This window comes from Labrus mixtus, chromosome 23, assembly GCF_963584025.1.
Source record: "Labrus mixtus chromosome 23, fLabMix1.1, whole genome shotgun sequence".
NCBI lineage: Eukaryota > Metazoa > Chordata > Actinopteri > Labriformes > Labridae > Labrus > Labrus mixtus.
The window spans coordinates 10,356,484-10,376,401 of NC_083634.1; the positions used below are offsets into that span (position 1 = coordinate 10,356,484).

The following is a 19,918-nucleotide window of genomic DNA, read 5'->3' on the forward strand; positions in this document are numbered from 1 at the left end:
GTTGTTGTTGGAGCAATTGTAGTTGTTGATGGAGCAGCTGTGGTTGTTAAAGCAGCTGTCGTTGATGTTGGAGCAGCTGTGGTTGTTGGAGTAGCTTTTGTTGTATTTGGAGCAGCTGTGTTTGTTGTTGGAGCTGCTGTGGTTGTTGTTGGAGCAGCTTTAGTTGTTGTTGGAGCAGCTTTAGTTGTTGTTGGAGCTGCTGCTGTGGTTGTTGTTGGAGCGGCTGTGGTTGTTGTTGTAGGAGCTGCTGTGGTTGTTGTTGGAGCTGCAGTCATTGTAGGAGCAGCTGTGGTTGTTGTTGGAGCAGCTGTGGTTGTTGTTGTAGGAGCTGCTGTGGTTGTTGTCTGAGCTGCTGTTGTTGTTGGTACTGCTGTGGTTGTTGTTGGAGCTGCAGTGGTCGTTGTTGGAACTGTTGTTATAGTTGTAGGAGCAGCTGTGGTTGTGGTCGGAAAAGCTGCTGTCGTTGTTGGAGCTGCTGTGGTTGTTGTTGGAGCGGCTGTGGTTGTTGTTGGAGCAGGTGTGGTTGTTGGAGCATTTGTCGTTGGTGTTGGAGCAGCTGTCGTGGTTGTAGGATCAGCTGTGGTTGTGGTTGGAAAAGCTGTTGTCGTTGTTGGAGCTGCTGTGGTTCTTGTTGGAGCTGCTGTGGTTGTTGGAGCAGCTTTTGTTGTAGTTGGAGCAGCTGTGGTTGTTGTTGGAGCTGCTGTCGTCTTTGTTGGAGTTGCAGTGGTTGTTGTTGGGGCAGCTGTGGTTGTTGTAGGAGCAGCTGTTGTTGTTGGAAAAGCTGTGGTTGTTATTTTAGCTGCTGTGGTTGTTGTTGGAGCAGTTGTCGTTGGTGTTGGAGCAGCTGTGGTTGTTGAAGCAGCTGTCGTTGGTGTTGGAGCAGCTGTGGTTGTTGTTTGAGCAGCTTTTGTTGTAGTTGGAGCAGCTGTGGTTGTTGTTGGAGCTGCTGTGGTTGTTGTTTGAGCAGCTTTTGTTGTGGTTGGAGCAGATGTTGTTGTTTGAGTTGCTGTCGTTGTTCTTGGAGCTGCAGTGCTTGTTAGACCAGCTGTGGTTGTAGTTGGAGCATCTGTGGTTGTTGTTGGAGCTGCTGTGGTGGTTTGTTGGTCTGTTGTGGTTGTTGTTGTTGGAGCTGCTGTTAAAGTTGTAGGAGCAGATGTGGTTGTTGGAGTAGCTTTTGTTGTATTTGGAGCAGCTGTGGTTTTTGTTGGAGCAGCTGTGGTTGTTGTTGGAGCAGCTTTAGATGTTGTTGGAGCTGCTGCTGTGGTTGTTGTTGGAGCGGCTGTGGTTGTTGTTGGAGCTGCTGTGGTCGTTGTTGGAACTGTTGTTATGGTTGTAGGAGCAGCTGTGGTTGTGGTTCGAAAAGCTGCTGTCGTTGTTGGAGCTGCTGTGGTTGTTGTTGGAGCGGCTGAGGTTGTTGTTTGAGCAGGTGTGGTTGTTGGAGCAGCTGTGGTTGTTGTTGGAGCAGCTGTCGTGGTTGTAGGAGCAGCTTTTGTTGTAGTTGGAGCAGCTGTGGTTGTTGTTGGAGCTGCTTTCATCTTTGTTGGATTTGCAGTGGTTGTTGTTGGAGCAGCTGTGGTTGTTGTTGGAGCTGCTGTGATTGTTGGAGCAGCTGTTGTGGCTGTTGGAGCAGTTGTGGTTGTTGGAGCTGATGTGGTTGTTGGAGCAGCTGTGGTCATTGTTGGAACTGTTGTTATGATTGTAGGAGCAGCTGTGGTTGTTGGAGCAGCTGTGCTTGTGGTTGGAACAGCTGTGCTTGTTGTTTTAGCTGCTGTTGCCGTTGTTGGAACTGCTGTGGTTGTTGTTGGAGCGGCTGTGGTTGTTGTTGGAGCTGCTGTCGTCATTGTTTGAGCGGCTGTCGTGGTTGTAGGAGCAGCTGTTGCTGTTGGAGCAGCTGTGGTTGTTGGAGCAGCTGTGGTTGTTGTTGGAGCAGCTGTGGTTGTTGTTGGAGCTGCTGCGGTGCTTTGTGGGGCTGCTGTGGTTGTTGTTGTTGGAGCAGCTGTGGTCATTGTCTGAACTGCTGTTGTTGTAGGAGCTGCTGTGGTAGTTGTTAGAGCTGCAGTCATTGTAGGAGCAGCTGTGGTTGTTGTTGGAGCAGCTGTTGTTGTTGTTGGAGCTGCTGTGATTGTAGTTGGAGCAGCTGTGGTTGTTGTTGGAGCTGCTGTGATTGTTGTTGGAGCTGTTGTCGTGGTTGTAGGAGCAGCTGTTGTTGTTGAAGCAGCTGTAGTTGTTGTTTGAGCGGCTGTCGTGGTTGTAGGAGCAGCTGTTGTTTTTGGAGCAGCTGTGGTTGCCGTCGGAGCAGCTGTAGTTGTTGTTTGAGCAGCTGTGGTTTTTGTTGGAGCTGCTGTGGTTGTTGTTTGAGTAGCTGTCCTTGTTCTTGGAGCTGCAGTGGTTGTTGGAGCAGCTGTGGTTGTAGTTGGAGCAGCTGTGGTTGTTGTTGGAGCTGCTGTGATTGTTGTCTGAGCTGCTGTTGTTGTTGGTACTGCTGTGGTTGTTGTTGGAGCTGCTGTCGTGGTTGTTGAAGCAGCTGTTTTAATTGGAGCAGCTGTCGTTGGTGTTGGAGCAGCTATGGTTGTTGTTGGAGCTGCTGCGGTGGTTTGTGGGGCTGCTGTGATTGTTGTTGTTGAATCTGCTGTCATAGTTGTAGGAGCAGCTGTGGTTGTCAGAGCAGCTGTTGTTGTTGGAGCAGCTGTGGTTGTTGAAGCAGGTGTGGATGTTGTTGAATCTGCTGCCGTCGTTGTTGGAGCTGCAGTGGTTGTTGTTGGAGCCAGTGTGGTTGTTGTTGAAGCTGCTGTTGTTGTTGTAGGAGCTGCTGTGGACGTTGTTGGAACTATTGATATGATTGTAGAAGCAGCTGTGGTTGATGGAGCAGCTGTCGTTGTGGTTGGAACAGCTGCGGTTGTTGTTTGAGCTGCAGTTGTTGGTGTTGGAGCAGCTGTGGTTGTTGTTTGAGCAGCTGTGGTTTTTGTTGGAGCTGCTGTGGTTGTTGTTAGAGCTGCTGTCGTGGTTGTTGGAGCAGCTGTCGTCTGTGTTGGAGCAGCTGTGGTTGTTGTTGGATCTGCTGCCGTATTTCTTGGAGCTGCAGTGGTTGTTGTTGGAGCAGCTTTTGTTGTAGTTGGAGCAGCTGTGGTTGTTGTTGGAGCTGCTGTCATCTTTGTTGGATTTGCAGTGGTTGTTGTTGGAGCAGCTGTGGTTGTTGTTGGAGCTGCTGTGATTGTTGGAGCAGCTGTTGTGGCTGTTGGAGCAGTTGTGGTTGTTGGAGCTGATGTTGTTGTTGGAGCAGCTGTGGTCACTGTTGGAACTGTTGTTATGATTGTAGGAGCAGCTGTGGTTGTTGGAGCAGCTGTGCTTGTGGTTGGAACAGCTGTGCTTGTTGTTTTAGCTGCTGTTGCCGTTGTTGCAACTGCTGTGGTTGTTGTTGGAGCGGCTGTGGTTGTTGTTGGAGCTGCTGTCGTCATTGTCTGAGCGGCTGTCGTGGTTGTAGGAGCAGCTGTTGCTGTTGGAGCAGCTGTTGCTGTTGGAGCAGCTGTGGTTGTTGGAGCAGCTGTGGTTGTTGTTGGAGCAGCTGTGGTTGTTGTTGGAGCTGCTGCGGTGCTTTGTGGGGCTGCTGTGGTTGTTGTTGTTGGAGCAGCTGTGGTCATTGTCTGAACTGCTGTTGTTGTAGGAGCTGCTGTGGTAGTTGTTAGAGCTGCAGTCATTGTAGGAGCAGCTGTGGTTGTTGTTGGAGCAGCTGTTGTTGTTGTTGGAGCTGCTGTGATTGTAGTTGGAGCAGCTGTGGTTGTTGTTGGAGCTGCTGTGATTGTTGTTGGAGCTGTTGTCGTGGTTGTAGGAGCAGCTGTTGTTGTTGAAGCAGCTGTAGTTGTTGTTTGAGCGGCTGTCGTGGTTGTTGGAGCAGCTGTCGTCTGTGTTGGAGCAGCTGTGGTTGTTGTTGGATCTGCTGCCGTATTTCTTGGAGCTGCAGTGGTTGTTGTTGGAGCAGCTGTTGTTGTTGTAGGAGCTGCTGTGGTTGTTGTAGAAGCGGCTGTTGTGGCTGTTGAAGCAGCTGTGGTTGTTTTTGGACCCAGTGTGGTTGTTGTTGAAGCTGCTGTTGTTGTTGTAGGAGCTGCTGTGGTCGTTGTTGGAACTGTTGTTATGATTGTAGGAGCAGCTGTGTTTGTTGGAGCAGCTGTGGTTGTGGTTGGAACAGCTGTGGTTGTTGTTTTAGCTGCTGTTGCCGTTGTTGGAGCTGCTGTGGTTGTTGTTGGAGCGGCTGTGGTTGTTGTTGGAGCTGCTGTGATTGTTGTTAGAGCTGTTGTCGTGGTTGTAGGAGCAGCTGTTGTTGTTGAAGCAGCTGTAGTCGTTGTTTGAGCGGCTGTCGTGGTTGTAGGAGCAGCTGTTGTTGTTGGAGCAGCTGTGGTTGTTGGAGCAGCTGTGGTTGTAGTCGGAGCAGCTGTGGTTGTTGTTTGAGCAGCTGTGGTTTTTCTTGGAGCTGCTGTGGTTGTTGTTTGAGTTGCTGTCCTTGTTCTTGGAGCTGCAGTGGTTGTTGGAGCAGCTGTGGTTGTAGTTGGAGCAGCTGTGGTTGTTGTTGGAGCTGCTGTCGTGGTTGTAGGAGCTGCTGTCGTGGTTGTTGGAGTAGCTGTCGGTGTTGGAGCAGCTGTGGTTGTAGTTGGAGCAGCTGTGGTTGTTGTTGGTGCTGCTGTGATTGTTGTTGGAGCTGCTGTCGTGTTTGTAGGAGCAGTTGTTGTTGTTGGAGCAGCTGTAGTCGTTGTTTGAGCGGCTGTCGTGGTTGTAGGAGCAGCTGTTGTTGTTGGAGCAGCTGTGATTGTTGGAGCAGCTGTGGTTGTAGTTGGAGCAGCTGAGGTTGTTGATTGAGCTGCAGTTGTGGCTCTAGGAGCTGCTGTGGATGTTGTTGGAGCTGCTGTAGTCGTTGTTTGAGCGGCTGTCTTGGTTGTCGGAACAGCTGTTGTTGTTGGAGCAGCTGTGGTTGTAGTTGGAGCTGCTGTCGTGGTTGTCGAAGCAGCTGTTTTAATTGGAGCAGCTGTCGTTGGTGTTGGAGCAGCTATGGTTGTTGTTGGAGCTGCTGCGGTGGTTTGTGGGGCTGCTGTGATTGTTGTTGTTGAATCTGCTGTCATAGTTGTAGGAGCAGCTGTTGTTATTGGAGCAGCTGTTGTTGTTGGAGCAGCTGTGGTTGTTGGAGCAGCTGTGGTTGTTGTTGGATCTGCAGTGGTTGTTGTTGGAGCCAGTGTGGTTGTTGTTGAAGCTGCTGTTGTTGTTGTTGTAGGAGCTGCTGTGGTCGTTGTTGGAACTATTGATATGATTGTAGAAGCAGCTGTGGTTGATGGAGCAGCTGTTGTTGTTTGAGCAGCTGTCGTTGTGGTTGGAACAGCTGCGGTTGTTGTTTGAGCTGCAGTTGTTGGTGTTGGAGCAGCTGTGGTTGTTGTTTGAGCAGCTGTGGTTTTTGTTGGAGCTGCTGTGTTTGTTGTTGGAGCTGCTGTCGTGGTTGTTGGAGCAGCTGTCGTCTGTGTTGGAGCAGCTGTTGTTGTTGGAGCAGCTGTGGTTGTTGGAGCAGCTGTGGTTGTTGTTGGAGCTGTTGTGGTTGTAGGAGCAGCTGTTGTTGTTGAAGCAGCTGTAGTCGTTGTTTGAGCGGCTGTCGTGGTTGTAGGAGCAGCTGTTGTTGTTGGAGCAGCTATGGTTGTCGTCGGAGCAGCTGTGGTTGTTGTTTGAGTTGCTGTCCATGTTCTTGGAGCTGCAGTGGTTGTTGGAGCAGCTGTGGTTGTAGTTGGAGCAGCTGTGGTTGTTGTTGGAGCTCCTGTGATTGTTGTTGGAGCTGCTGTCGTGGTTGTAGGAGAAGCTGTTGTTGTTGGAGCAGATGTGGTTGTTGGAGCAGCTGTGGTTGTAGTTGGAGCAGCTGTGATTGTTGTTGGAGCTCCTGTCATAGTTGTAGGACCAGCTGTTGTTGTAGGAGCTGCTGTGGTTGTTGTTAGAGCTGCTGTGGTTGTTGTTAGAGCTGCTGTGGTTGTTGTTGTTGGAGCTGCAGTCATTGTAGGAGCAGCTGTGGTTGTTGTTAGAGCTGCAGTTGTTGGTGTTGGAGCAGCTGTAGTCGTTGGAGCAGCTGAGGTTGTTGGAGCAGCTGTCGTCGGTGTTGGAGCAGCTGTGGTTGTTGTTGGAGCTGCTGTGGTTGTTGTTGGAGCTGCTGTGGTTGTTGTTGGAGCTGCTGTGGTTGTTGTTGGAGCTGCTGTCGTCATTGTCTGAGCGGCTGTCGTGGTTTTAGGAGCAGTTGTTGTTGTTGGAGCAGCTGTGGTTGTTGGAGCAGCTGTGGTTGTTGTTGGAGCAGCTGTGGTTGTTGTTGGAGCTGCTGCAGTGGTTTGTGGGGCTGCTGTGGTTGTTGTTGTTGGAGCTGCTGTCATAGTTGTAGGACCAGCTGTGGTTGTTTTAGCAGCTGTGGTCGTAGTTGGAGCTGCTGTTGTAGGAGCTGCTGTGGTTGTTGTTGGAGCTGCTGTGGTTGTTGTTGGAGCTGCTGTCATCGTTGTTGGAGCTGCTGTTGTTGTAGGAGCTGCTGTGGTTGTTGTTGGAGCTGCTGTGGTTGTTGTTGGAGCAGCTGTGGTCGTTGTTGGGACTGCTGTTGTTGTAGGAGCTGCTGTGGTTGTTGTTGGTCCTGCTGTGGTTGTTGTTAGAGCTGCTGTGGTTGTTGTTGGTGCAGCTGTGGTCGTTGTTGGGACTGCTGTTGTTGTAGGAGCTGCTGTGGTTGTTGTTGGAGCTGCTGTGGTTGTTGTTGGAGCAGCTGTGGTCGTTGTTGGGACTGCTGTTGTTGTAGGAGCTGCTGTGGTTGTTGTTGGAGCTGCAGTCATTGTAGGAGTAGCTGTGGTTATTGTTGGAGTAGCTGTGGTTGTTGTTGTTGGAGCTGCTGTGGTTGTTGTCTGAGCTGCTGTTGTTGTTGGTACTGCTGTGGTTGTAGTTGGAGCAGCTGTGGTTGTTGTTGGAGCTGCTGTGATTGTTGTTGGAGCTGTTGTCGTGGTTGTAGGAGCAGCTGTTGTTGTTGAAGCAGCTGTAGTCGTTGTTTGAGCGGCTGTCGTGGTTGTAGGAGCAGCTGTTGTTGTTGGAGCAGCTGTGGTTGTTTGAGCAGCTGTGGTTTTTGTTGGAGCTGCTGTGGTTGTTGTTTGAGCAGCTGTGGTTGCTGTTGCAGCTGCTGTCGTGGTTGTAGTAGCAGCTGTCGGTGTTGGAGCAGCTGTGGTTGTTGTTGGAGCTGCTGTGATTGTTGTTGGAGCTGCTGTCGTGGTTGTAGGAGTAGCTGTCGGTGTTGGAGCAGCTGTAGTCGTTGGAGCAGCTGAGGTTGTTGGTGCAGCTGTGGTTGTTGTTGGATCTGCTGCCGTATTTGTTGGAGCTGCAGTGGTTGTTTTTGGAGCTGCTGTTGTGGCTGTTGAAGCAGCTGTGGTTGTTGTTGGAGCTGCTGTTGTTGATGTAGGAGCTACTGTGGTCGTTGTTGGAACTGTTGTTATGATTGTAGGAGCAGCTGTGTTTGTTGGAGCAGCTGTGGTTGTGGTTGGAACAGCTGTGGTTGTTGTTTTAGCTGCTGTTGCCGTTGTTGGAGCTGCTGTGGTTGTTGTTGGAGCGGCTGTGGTTGTTGTTGGAGCTGCTGTGGTTGTTGTTGGAGCTGCTGTGGTTGTTGTTGGAGCTGCTGTCGTCATTGTCTGAGCGGCTGTCGTGGTTTTAGGAGCAGCTGTTGTTGTTGGAGCAGCTGTGGTTGTTGTTGGAGCAGCTGTGGTTGTTGTTGGAGCTGCTGCGGTGGTTTGTGGGGCTGCTGTGGTTGTTGTTGTTGGAGCTGCTGTCATAGTTGTAGGAGCTGCTGTGGTTGTTGTTGGAGCTGCTGTGGTTGTTGTTAGAGCTGCTGTGGTTGTTGTTGTTGGAGCTGCAGTCATTGTAGGAGTAGCTGTGGTTATTGTTGGAGTAGATGTGGTTGTTGTTGTTGGAGCTGCTGTGGTTGTTGTCTGAGCTGCTGTTGTTGTTGGTACTGCTGTGGTTGTAGTTGGAGCAGCTGTGGTTGTTGTTGGAGCTGCTGTGGTTGTTGTTGGAGCTGTTGTCGTGGTTGTAGAAGCAGCTCTTGTTGTTGAAGCAGCTGTAGTCGTGGTTTGAGCGGCTGCCGTGGTTGTAGGAGCAGCTGTTGTTGTTGGAGCAGCTGTGGTTGTTGGAGCAGCTGTGGTTGTAGTCGGAGCAGCTGTGGTTGTTGTTTGAGCAGCTGTGGTTGTTGTTGTTGGAGCTGCTGTCATCGTTGTTTGAGCGGCTGTCGTGGTTGTCGGAGCAGCTGTTGTTGTTGGAGCAGCTGTGGTTGTAGTTGGAGCTGCTGTCGTGGTTGTTGAAGCAGCTGTTTTAATTGGAGCAGCTGTCGTTGGTGTTGGAGCAGCTATGGTTGTTGTTGGAGCTGCTGCGGCGGGTTGTGGGGCTGCAGTGATTGTTGTTATTGAATCTGCTGTCATAGTTGTAGGAGCAGCTGTTGTTGTTGGAGCAGCTGTTGTTGTTGGAGCAGCTGTGGTTGTTGGAGCAGCTGTGGTTGTTGTTGGATCTGCTGCCGTTGTTGTTGGAGCTGCAGTGTTTGTTGTTGGAGCCAGTGTGGTTGTTGTTGAAGCTGCTGTTGTTGTTGTTGTAGGAGCTGCTGTGGTCGTTGTTGGAACTATTGATATGATTGTAGAAGCAGCTGTGGTTGATGGAGCAGCTGCGGTTGTTGTTTGAGCTGCAGTTGTTGGTGTTAGAGCTGCTGTGTTTGTTGTTGGAGCTGCTGTCGTGGTTGTTGGAGCAGCTGTCGTCTGTGTTGGAGCAGCTGTTGTTGTTGGAGCAGCTGTGGTTGTTGGAGTAGCTGTGGTTGTTGTTGGAGCTGTTGTGGTTGTAGGAGCAGCTGTTGTTGTTGAAGCAGCTGTAGTCGTTGTTTGAGCGGCTGTCGTGGTTGTAGGAGCAGCTGTTGTTGTTGGAGCAGCTGTGGTTGTTGTTTGAGTTGCTGTCCTTGTTCTTGGAGCTGCAGTGGTTGTTGGAGCAGCTGTGGTTGTAGTTGGAGCAGCTTGGGTTGTTGTTGGAGCTGCTGTGATTGTTATTGCAGCTGCTGTCGTGGTTGTAGGAGAAGCTGTTGTTGTTGGAGCAGATGTGGTTGTTGGAGCAGCTGTGGTTGTAGTTGGAGCAGCTTTGATTGTTTTTGGAGCTCCTGTCATAGTTGTAGGACCAGCTTTTGTTGTAGGAGCTGCTGTGGTTGTTGTTAGAGCTGCTGTGGTTGTTGTTGTTGGAGCTGCAGTCATTGTAGGAGCAGCTGTGGTTGTTGTTAGAGCTGCAGTTGTTGGTGTTGGAGCAGCTGTAGTCGTTGGAGCAGCTGAGGTTGTTGGAGCAGCTGTCGTCGGTGTTGGAGCAGCTGTGGTTGTTGTTGGATCTGCTGCCGTATTTGTTGGAGCTCCAGTAGTTGTTGTTGGAGCTGCTGTTGTGGCTGTTGAAGCAGCTGTGGTTGTTGTTGGAGCCAGTGTGGTTGTTGTTGAAGCTGCTGTTGTTGTTGTTGTAGGAGCTGCTATGGTCGTTGTTGGAACTGTTGTTATGATTGTAGGAGCAGCTGTGTTTGTTGGAGCAGCTGTGGTTGTGGTTGGAACAGCTGTGGTTGTTGTTTTAGCTGTAGTTGCCGTTGTTGGAGCTGCTGTGGTTGTTGTTGGAGCGGCTGTGGTTGTTGTTGGAGCTGCTGTGGTTGTTGTTGGAGCTGCTGTGGTTGTTGTTGGAGCTGCTGTCGTCATTGTCTGAGCGACTGTCGTGATTTTAGGAGCAGTTGTTGTTGTTGGAGCAGCTGTGGTTGTTGTTGGAGCAGCTGTGGTTGTTGTTGGAGCTGCTGCAGTGGTTTGTGGGGCTGCTGTGGTTGTTGTTGTTGGAGCTGCTGTCATAGTTGTAGGACCAGCTGTGGTTGTTGGAGCAGCTGTGGTCGTAGTTGGAGCTGCTGTTGTTGTAGGAGCTGCTGTGGTTGTTGTTGGAGCTGCTGTGGTTGTTGTTGGAGCTGCTGTCATCGTTGTTGGAGCTGCTGTTGTTGTAGGAGCTGCTGTGGTTGTTGTTGGAGCTGCTGTGGTTGTTGTTGGAGCAGCTGTGGTCGTTGTTGGGACTGCTGTTGTTGTTGGAGCTGCTGTGGTTGTTGTTGGAGCTGCTGTGGTTGTTGTTAGAGCTGCTGTGGTTGTTGTTGTTGGAGCTGCAGTCATTGTAGGAGTAGCTGTGGTTATTGTTGGAGTAGCTGTGGTTGTTGTTGTTGGAGCTGCTGTGGTTGTTGTCTGAGCTGCTGTTGTTGTTGGTACTGCTGTGGTTGTAGTTGGAGCAGCTGTGGTTGTTTTTGGAGCTGCTTTGATTGTTGTTGGAGCTGTTGTCGTGGTTGTAGGAGCAGCTGTTGTTGTTGAAGCAGCTGTAGTCGTTGTTTGAGCGGCTGTCGTGGTTGTAGGAGCAGCTGTTGTTGTTGGAGCAGCTGTGGTTGTTTGAGCAGCTGTGGTTTTTTTTGGAGCTGCTGTGGTTGTTGTTTGAGCAGCTGTGGTTGTTGTTGGAGCTGCTGTGATTGTTGTTGGAGCTGCTGTCGTGGTTGTAGGAGTAGCTGTCGGTGTTGCAGCAGCTGTAGTCGTTGGAGCAGCTGAGGTTGTTGGAGCAGCTGTCGTCGGTGTTGGAGCAGCTGTGGTTGTTGTTGGATCTGCTGCCGTATTTGTTGGAGCTGCAGTGGTTGTTATTGGAGCTGCTGTTGTGGCTGTTGAAGCAGCTGTGGTTGTTGTTGGAGCTGCTATTGTTGTTGTAGGAGCTGCTGTGGTCGTTGTTGGAACTGTTGTTATGATTGTAGGAGCAGCTGTGTTTGTTGGAGCAGCTGTGGTTGTGGTTGGAACAGCTGTGGTTGTTGTTTTAGCTGCTGTTGCCGTTGTTGGAGCTGCTGTGGTTGTTGTTGGAGCGGCTGTGGTTGTTGTTGGAGCGGCTGTGGTTGTTGTTGGAGCTGCTGTGGTTGTTGTTGGAGCTGCTGTGGTTGTTGTTGGAGCTGCTGTCGTCATTGTCTGAGCGGCTGTCGTGGTTTTAGGAGCAGCTGTTGTTGTTGGAGCAGCTGTGGTTGTTGGAGCAGCTGTGGTTGTTGTTGGAGCTGCTGCGGTGGTTTGTGGGGCTGCTGTGGTTGTTGTTGGAGCTGCTGCGGTGGTTTGTGGGGCTGCTGTGGTTGTTGTTGGAGCTGCTGCGGTGGTTTGTGGGGCTGCTGTGGTTGTTGTTGTTGGAGCTGCTGTCATAGTTGTAGGACCAGCTGTGGTTGTTGGAGCAGCTGTGGTCGTAGTTGGAGCTGCTGTTGTTGTAGGAGCTGCTGTGGTTGTTGTTGGAGCTGCTGTGGTTGTTGTTGGAGCTGCTGTTGTTGTAGGAGCTGCTGTGGTTGTTGTTGGAGCTGCTGTGGTTGTTGTTGGAGCAGCTGTGGTCGTTGTTGGGAATGCTGTTGTTGTAGGAGCTGCTGTGATTGTTGTTGGAGCTGCTGTGGTTGTTGTTAGAGCTGCTGTGGTTGTTGTTGTTGGAGCTGCAGTCATTGTAGGAGTAGCTGTGGTTATTGTTCGAGCAGCTGTGGTCGTTGTTGGGACTGCTGTTGTTGTAGGAGCTGCTGTGGTTGTTGTTGGAGCTGCTGTGGTTGTTGTTAGAGCTGCTGTGGTTGTTGTTGTTGGAGCTGCAGTCATTGTAGGAGTAGCTGTGGTTATTGTTGGAGCTGCTGTGGTTGTAGTTGGAGCAGCTGTGGTTGTTGTTGGAGCTGCTGTGATTGTTGTTGGAGCTGTTGTCGTGGTTGTAGGAGCAGCTGTTGTTGTTGAAGCAGCTGTAGTCGTTGTTTGAGCGGCTGCCGTGGTTGTAGGAGCAGCTGTTGTTGTTGGAGCAGCTGTGGTTGTTGGAGCAGCTGTGGTTGTAGTCGGAGCAGCTGTGGTTGTTGTTTGAGCAGCTGTGGTTGTTGTTGTTGGAGCTGCTGTCATCGTTGTTGGAGCTGCTGTTGTTGTAGGAGCTGCTGTGGTTGTAGAAGCTGCTGTGGTTGTTGTTGGAACTGTTGTTATGATTGTAGGAGCAGCCGTGTTTGTTGGAGCAGCTGTGGTTGTGGTTGGAACAGCTGTGGTTGTTGTTTTAGCTGCTGTTGCCGTTGTTGGAGCTGCTGTGGTTGTTGTTGGAGCGGCTGTGGTTGTTGTTGGAGCGGCTGTGGTTGTTGTTGGAGCTGCTGTGGTTGTTGTTGGAGCTGCTGTGGTTGTTGTTGGAGCTGCTGTCGTCATTGTCTGAGCGGCTGTCGTGGTTTTAGGAGCAGCTGTCGTTGTTGGAGCAGCTGTGGTTGTTGGAGCAGCTGTGGTTGTTGTTGGAGCTGCTGCGGTGGTTTGTGGGGCTGCTGTGGTTGTTGTTGGAGCTGCTGCGGTGGTTTGTGGGGCTGCTGTGGTTGTTGTTGGAGCTGCTGCGGTGGTTTGTGGGGCTGCTGTGGTTGTTGTTGTTGGAGCTGCTGTCATAGTTGTAGGAGCTGCTGTGGTTGTTGTTGGAGCTGCTGTGGTTGTTGTTGGAGCTGCTGTTGTTGTAGGAGCTGCTGTGGTTGTTGTTGGAGCTGCTGTGGTTGTTGTTGGAGCAGCTGTGTTTTTTGTTGTAGGAGCTGCTGTGGTTGTAGGAGCTGCTGTGGTTGTAGAAGCTGCTGTGGTTGTTGTTGGAGCTGCTGTCATAGTTGTAGGACCAGCTGTGGTTGTTGTTGGAGCTGCTGTCGTCGTTGTTGGAGCTGCTGTGGTTGTTGTTGGAGCTGCTGTCATAGTTGTAGGAGCTGCTGTGGTTGTTGTTGGAGCTGCTGTCGTCGTTGTTGGAGCTGCTGTTGTTGTTGTTGGAGCAGCTGTGGTCGTTGTTGGGACTGCTGTTGTTGTAGGAGCTGCTGTGGTTGTTGTTGGAGCAGCTGTGGTTGTTGTTGGAGCAGCTGTGTTTGTAGTGTGAGCTGCAATGGTTGTTGTTTGAGCAGCTGTGGTGGTTGTTGGAGAAGCTGTGGTTGTAGCGGGAGCTGCAGTCGTTGTTTTTGGAGCAGTTGTTTTCGTTGTTGGAGCTACAGTGGTTGTTGTTGGAGTAGCTGTGGTTGTTGTAGATATTCTTAGAGCTGTTGAAGTTGTATTGAAATAATTATGATAAATACTGTATATAGAAACAACAAATATCGAATGTTTTAATTTTAAACACAAATTACATTTTTATTATTTTTTATGCTTGTGGTCCTATACCATAACTTCAGTCTTGATTGCATGAAGTAGAATATCGGGGGAGAAAGCTTGGGGAATAACTTGCTGGATTGGAATTACTGTTCTGACTTTAAACCAGTCCACCCGGTTGTAGGACTACATTTCTCTTACACTGGTCACAACCTTAATGCTAGGCCATTTACTCCCCTTTATTTTAATTTCTAAAATTTAACCAAACCTCAGCATTTTAAGTACAGTCCTTGATTTTTGCATATAGTTGTTGAATTTTCTAAATCCTACTTTTTAATACAAGGGCTTTCAGCCTTACAGTAAATTTTAAAATTTGGGAACTAATAATAACAAATGGGTTTCCTTTAAAGATGTTAAGAGTTCTCTACCTGTGGCATTCTTACAATGTCGAGGTCATCGTTTTTATTTTTTATGAATTCCATAACGTAAAAGCTCCCCATTTATTTCCCCCTAAGATTATGCATTAATGTTATGTATTTTTGACACTTAAATTATTATTTTTAATCAAGTTACAATGCAGGTAGTATATTTATTACACTCAGCTTACCTGTTAAAAACATAATAAATGATGTTATCTTTCCAACAGCCATCTTTTCTCCTTCACAGTCTATCAAAAAGAAACAGTGCAAATAATTCAGAACTTTAATCAAAAGAGAATAATGTGAAAAAGAAAATCTGTACAACATCTATCCCTTAGTAGATTCATTGCCATTGTTAAGCTTTTTCATGAAATCATTACAACGGAAGGTTAAATACGTAATACAATATACTAACCACAATCAAATGTAAATTGAATTAACTTTTTGTTGTGGAACTTTTTGAAAATGTTGTTTGAAATCAAACAGATAGTTAACACACTGCTTGTTGTGGGTTATTCGTCCTGCTAATGACTGAATTGATTAAAGGATTTCAAGACTTTTCGGCATGAGGAAACTTTATATACAGTACCTCCCTTATCCTCTAGTTGATTTAACTCTTACATACTTCTCACATTGTATAAAAACAATTTAACTTAATATCACAGTGCAAGTTATGCTTACTTTGTAATCATTATTTTCCTTTACCACAGACTTCAAACTCTGAAAGAACTGATCAATTTTACCTTTGTCTTTTGACCAGAGTCCTTACAACTCAAGAAGAGTAAAGCTACATATTTAAATCAAGGCTTTTAGGGAGAGTGGCCATCATTTATTTATGGCCAAAAGCAAATTTTCCCTCACATATCCTTATTTCTGTTTATTTAAGCCATGGGAACACACATTCAAAATTAACTGTTAGGTTGTAAGAATTTGTGCACATAAATACACACTATGTGACAAGAAATATAAAATTAGGGGCTAATTCACAAAGTTTGTTTGGAGCCTCTCTAAGCTGTGACACAGGAAGAGAATGGGGGTCTGATTTTCTGTAAAATGTATTCCCCCTGGACCCCCAGCTATGATCTGTATGTGGACAGACAGAGTCCTTGAAGCAACAAAGAGTGGAAGTGAAGTTTTTTAATATTTCTCAAATTGTCAAGTACTCACTGTTGTATTAAACTGTTATATTGAATTGAATGTAAGAAGTCTGGTGTAATTTGAGCTACAAATACAAATGGTTACTTTAGATTTTTGGAATTTTCTAAACAATAATTGTGTAAAAATGTACAAACGTTGAAATACTAAAAATGTAACTACCTTAAATTGTAGGATGAAGAGTTATTCATCCCCCCTCTGGATCTTTTTAGATTCTTTCTTAACTGGTGAATGAAAACCTTTTTCTTCAATTAGTCCGGTTCACGTCTGCGATTTGTAAACCTTTCACCTCGGTGACATCCATCCTGTTTTCCAACTTTAAACCAGTCCACCCGGTTGTAGGACTACATTTCCCTTACACTGGTCACAACCTTAATGCTAGGCCTTTTACTCCCCTTTATTTAAATTTCTAAATTTTAACCAAACCTCTGCATTGTAAGTACAGTCCTTGATTTTTGCATATAGTTGTTGAATTTTCTAAATCCTAATTTTTAATGCAAGGCCTTTCAGCTTTTCAGTAAATAAAAAAAAAAATTGGGAACTAATAATAACAAATGGGTTTCCTTTAAAGATGTTAAGAGTTCTCTACCTGTGGCATTCTTACAATGTCGAGGTCATCGTTTTTATTTTTTATGAATTCCATAACGTAAAAGCTCACCATTTATTTCCCCCTTAGATTATGAGTTAATGCTATGTATTTTTGACACTTAATTTATTATTTTTAATCAAATTACAATGCAGGTATTGAAGCGCTAGCGTAAGTTCAGCCCTGCAAACCCAGATAAGTTAATTGAACTCAAAAAAATCGTTGAAACTGATTACATCGAAAATTTTAAGTTGAACCACCTTAAGACACATTATTTTTAAGTTCTATTAACTTGGCTTTATTACGTGACACTAACTTAATTTTGCAGGTTAATGTTACATGAATTAGTAAGTATTATTAACATGTTTTCTTTATTTTAAAAGAACAAATCAAAATTAAGTACTGCAAACACAAATACTTTGTTAAGCGGTACCATAAATTATTTATGTTCTCTATAAGTAATTATTTACATTATGTTTATATATATTTTGAGTTTCATTTAGTTTTGAAAACTTTTCTATAATTAAAAACTCTACTTAATTCCAACTCAAAACTATATTTTGAAGTAACATTTGTTGAAACTGATTACATCAATGTTTTTAAGTTGCGTTAACACAATATCCTGAAATACACAAATTCTTAGTGAAAATTAAACACATTTTAACACAGAACTGTAAATGCAAATCACTTTATTAAATGACTAAAACATCATCCAAACATTACAGTGATTATTATTATTAAGAAAAGATGGAAATATCAACTAAATATAGGACCACTCAAAACAAATTCAGGATAGTATGCATGTATGCTATTTGAGGAGTTCATGGTTAACAAAACAGGTGATTAAATAAACATAAAACAAATGCATGAATAATATTAACTGGAATATTAATATGACCTAAGAAGTGACAAATGGCCTGGTCGAGTCCACTTTGTCACACCATGGTACATTTTGAATGATTTATTTTCACATTTTGTGGTTACTTGCCTCTTTTTTTAAAATGTATTAAAAGTTTTTTCTTTTTGAAAAACACCCAACCCCTCAAACATGCACGCCCCCTGGGACACTCCTCTATGTAGGCCTACTTTTATGAAGGAAAAAGTTAAAGTCAGTTATTGTAGATGCATTGTGTAGCCTATTGTCAATATTATTTGAGCAATTTGTATCTCCCGCATTAAAAATGGGTATTGAAGTCCAAATTCTGCACACTCTCCTCCTCAGACTCGATGTGCACCAAGGTTGCTGTTCAGTCCATGTTTAATCAGCTCTGCATCGGTCTTGAAACCTTTCTGTGTTCTTATCTCTCTCCATTTTTCAAAAGCACCTCTAATATTTATTCTAGTTTTACCACGTTTCTGGTCGTGGTTTATCTAAATCAATTTGTTTGTCCTCTTCCATCGCCGCAACACCTGTTGCTTTGAAGTTTGCCTGGCGAACTGAGGGGAGAGGGGTAAAACGGCTGTGTAAAATCGCCTACTTCTCTGGTCAAATAAACAAATATCCTAACTTGAATCTTAACTTAGAAGGACATACTGGCATCTTCGTTGTTGACATGGAAACTAGCACTTCAACAGTAAGGTCATTTTATGATTTAATCCAGGAGATATCTTGCATATTGGTAAAAGGAATTACAGTTGTTACTTCAGCTGTCCAGCTGCAGACTTGTTGACAGTGTTAATGTATCACTGCTGGTGCTGATTTGTCTTACTTTCTTATGAAACAAAATGTTTAAAATATAATATCAGGAAACAAAAAAAAGTAATCAGATTATTTTCATCCTTTAAGAAAAAAAAGTAAATGTGAAAGAAACAACAAAAACATAACATATATTTCCATCTATCTCTGACTATTAATAAAAGCATGTATAAATCAAAGTAGCAGTTCTCTTAAATGCTGTCTCCTCGCTCCTCGCTCCTCGCTCCTCGGCCGGTCCGGAAGTAGTTTTAGACCCGTCATGTTAAGGATTGTCCCAGAGCTCTTGTAAATGAACGGAGGAGAGATGATCGAGGAGAGAGGACAGAGATCTGAGGAGCGATGACCGAGGATACACGAGAGCTTTAATTTCCAACTTCTCCGCGGTGCTGGCACCACGGGATCGAACCTGCACAAAGTATTGAGGGAGTTAGGAGAAGAAGCAGAAAAAGTCAGCTACTGGCTTTGGCTCTGGAGGAAGGACATCAGTTGGGGGCTAACACCCCGATAGAGGCAGCTGCAGGGGGTGTCAGGGAGACGTCCCCAACAAGCCACTGCCCCCCGCCGGGAGATGTACTGGCTTAGGGGGCGAAACATCAGTGAACGGCGGCTTTGCAGCTGACCAAATGGCACCGTAGGAGGTGCGACAGGCTGGAAAAAGCCAAGCAGAAACATCATCTCACCTGTACAACAATCTCAATGGAACTTCTGTCTTACAACTTTTACATTATATGCAAGAAATTTGACGTATTTGCTTGTAAAAACTGAAAAATATATATTAATTTCACAAACATTAATTTTAAATAAAGGATAGCCAAAAAAATATTCCTGCATAATTGAAAATAATGCTTTGACAGCAGGAGACAAGGTTAACAGTTTCATTTTTCAGTTTAAGTGGTTTCACTGGTTTAATAATTGTTGTGAAGATTCAGTGGACCAGGTGTCCAGTCCATAATCATAGTCCTGCCGGGACAGAAAATGAATAGTTTCTACATCCATTAACATTTTTGTTCAGGAAATGCAAGGTTGTTTACCATAGTTAATCCAAAGAAAGGTTAAAGACAATAATGATTCTTAAATTTTTACCGACATCAACGTCTTTTTTGGAACCAGTAATGGCAGTTATTTTTTGGTGGAAATAAGGAGAAATCAGCACTGATGCTATTGCGGGTAAGACAGAAGCCATGACAAGGGTACCAGGCACAGCGCGGTAATGAGACTGATCTTGTGGGTTACTCCACTTGAAGCTGTAAATGAGTAGAAATGACAAATAAACATTAGATAAATATACAGCCCTACAAATTCTAATATTTTTGTTTGACAAGAAGCACTTAATATGACTTACATATATTTACGCCATTCACAGTGATGGAGATTCCTTCAATGTCAATCCTGTGACAATTGGAGATGCTTTCAACAATAAAAATATAATTTTAAGAGAGCAGTTGTTTGTGATTACTGGTTGTATTTGCATTGTGATATAAGCTGGGTGCAAAGGCTTTGTGTACGGATTTCATGCTTTCAATTTATTAAATATAGTTATTAATTATTAATAATATTAGTAATTAAATAACTAATTTTAGTCTGATTTGAGTGATATTTTGGTTATATTTCCCTGAGTACAGGTTGGTGCCCCAAAACGAGATTAAACATAGTTTAATGATATTTTATTTATATTATTAATAATTCAATATAATTATTAAAGAATATAACCAAAGTTGACTTGATACAACCTCAACACACCTTTTGTGATTTTTATTTTTTATATTTTAAAATTCTATTTCATGTATTGTAATAGCTTTTAAATAATAATAATAATAATAATAATAATTCAAAGAGTTTTTATTCTGTTCATTGTAAAGTATTTGACTGGTAATGTATGAACAACAAAAAGTCTCACAAAATACAGCAATAAAGGATTACATAAATATACTTTAAATAAATAAGGACATTTAAAGAGCATTGATTTGAAATAGATATTCCTCAAAATCCCCTTAATAATACAATGAATTAGTGAAGGGGTGTGCAGCTTACTGTAAGATGTGTATTTCTTTAAATTATTTACGGCAGGTGTTTTTTCACAATGATCCCTATGGAAGCTTAACAAGGATTTTACATATATACGGAGCCTATAGAAAGGCTATAAGTTTGTTTGCACTGATCCAATCCTGTTATTGGATATCTGCCGGATACAGACTCAAAGAAATAGACTGGTTATTTATGACAATGGGCCAATCTATCAAATTAAGTTCTATGCTTTTCTGTGTTTACAGTAACTATGTGCATGTACTATGCAAACAATTATCGTAGAATCTGGGCTCCATTCATGTTGGCTTTTTATCGTCGCTGGACACAGAGTGGACCTACTCAGAGTTGATTTAACTAATTTAAATCTGCTGATCTGAAACTGAAAACTCAGAGTTTCCCATCTAAGAGTAAATCAATTCAGAGCTCAGGGTTAGACTGAGGGTTTGTTGAACCTTCTTTCAGAAACGGGCCCCTTATCTGTTAATGTATTTAAATGTTTTCAAACCTTGGAGACGGTTCACACTTCACAGTTCTTGTCCTGATTTTAGCTCCTTGTTTTTAATTTGGCTGTTTCTTGGTTTTCATGGCTTACTCTCATTCAAAAAAAATGCTATGACATTTTATTTACTAACAAATATGATGTATTCTTCCTTTTTTCCAGCAACATATGTTGGTTTTCAATAAATAAAACAAACACCTTTATGAGGGTAAAATACTGGTGTGTACAGATGTCAATTGTGTAATTTGTTGTGAATTATTTAGCTTGTGACTTCTGTAGCATTAATGCACAGTATCTGCTGTTAACATGGCATACTATACAAGGAAACTGTCTACTAGATGTTTTACATGTAGGCCTAGTGTAAATCGTGATATCAGTTCACACAGACTAAAATATTTTGTGCTTGCAAGAATTCCA

At 44.9% G+C, this 19,918-nt stretch overlaps 1 pseudogene; it reads right to left on the reverse strand.

Annotated features, from left to right (window-relative positions):
• Positions 1-9,604: 9,604 nt before the first annotated feature.
• Positions 9,605-12,841, reverse strand: LOC132958831 (putative mediator of RNA polymerase II transcription subunit 26; annotated as a pseudogene).
• Between the last annotated feature and the right edge of the window lie 7,077 nt (positions 12,842-19,918).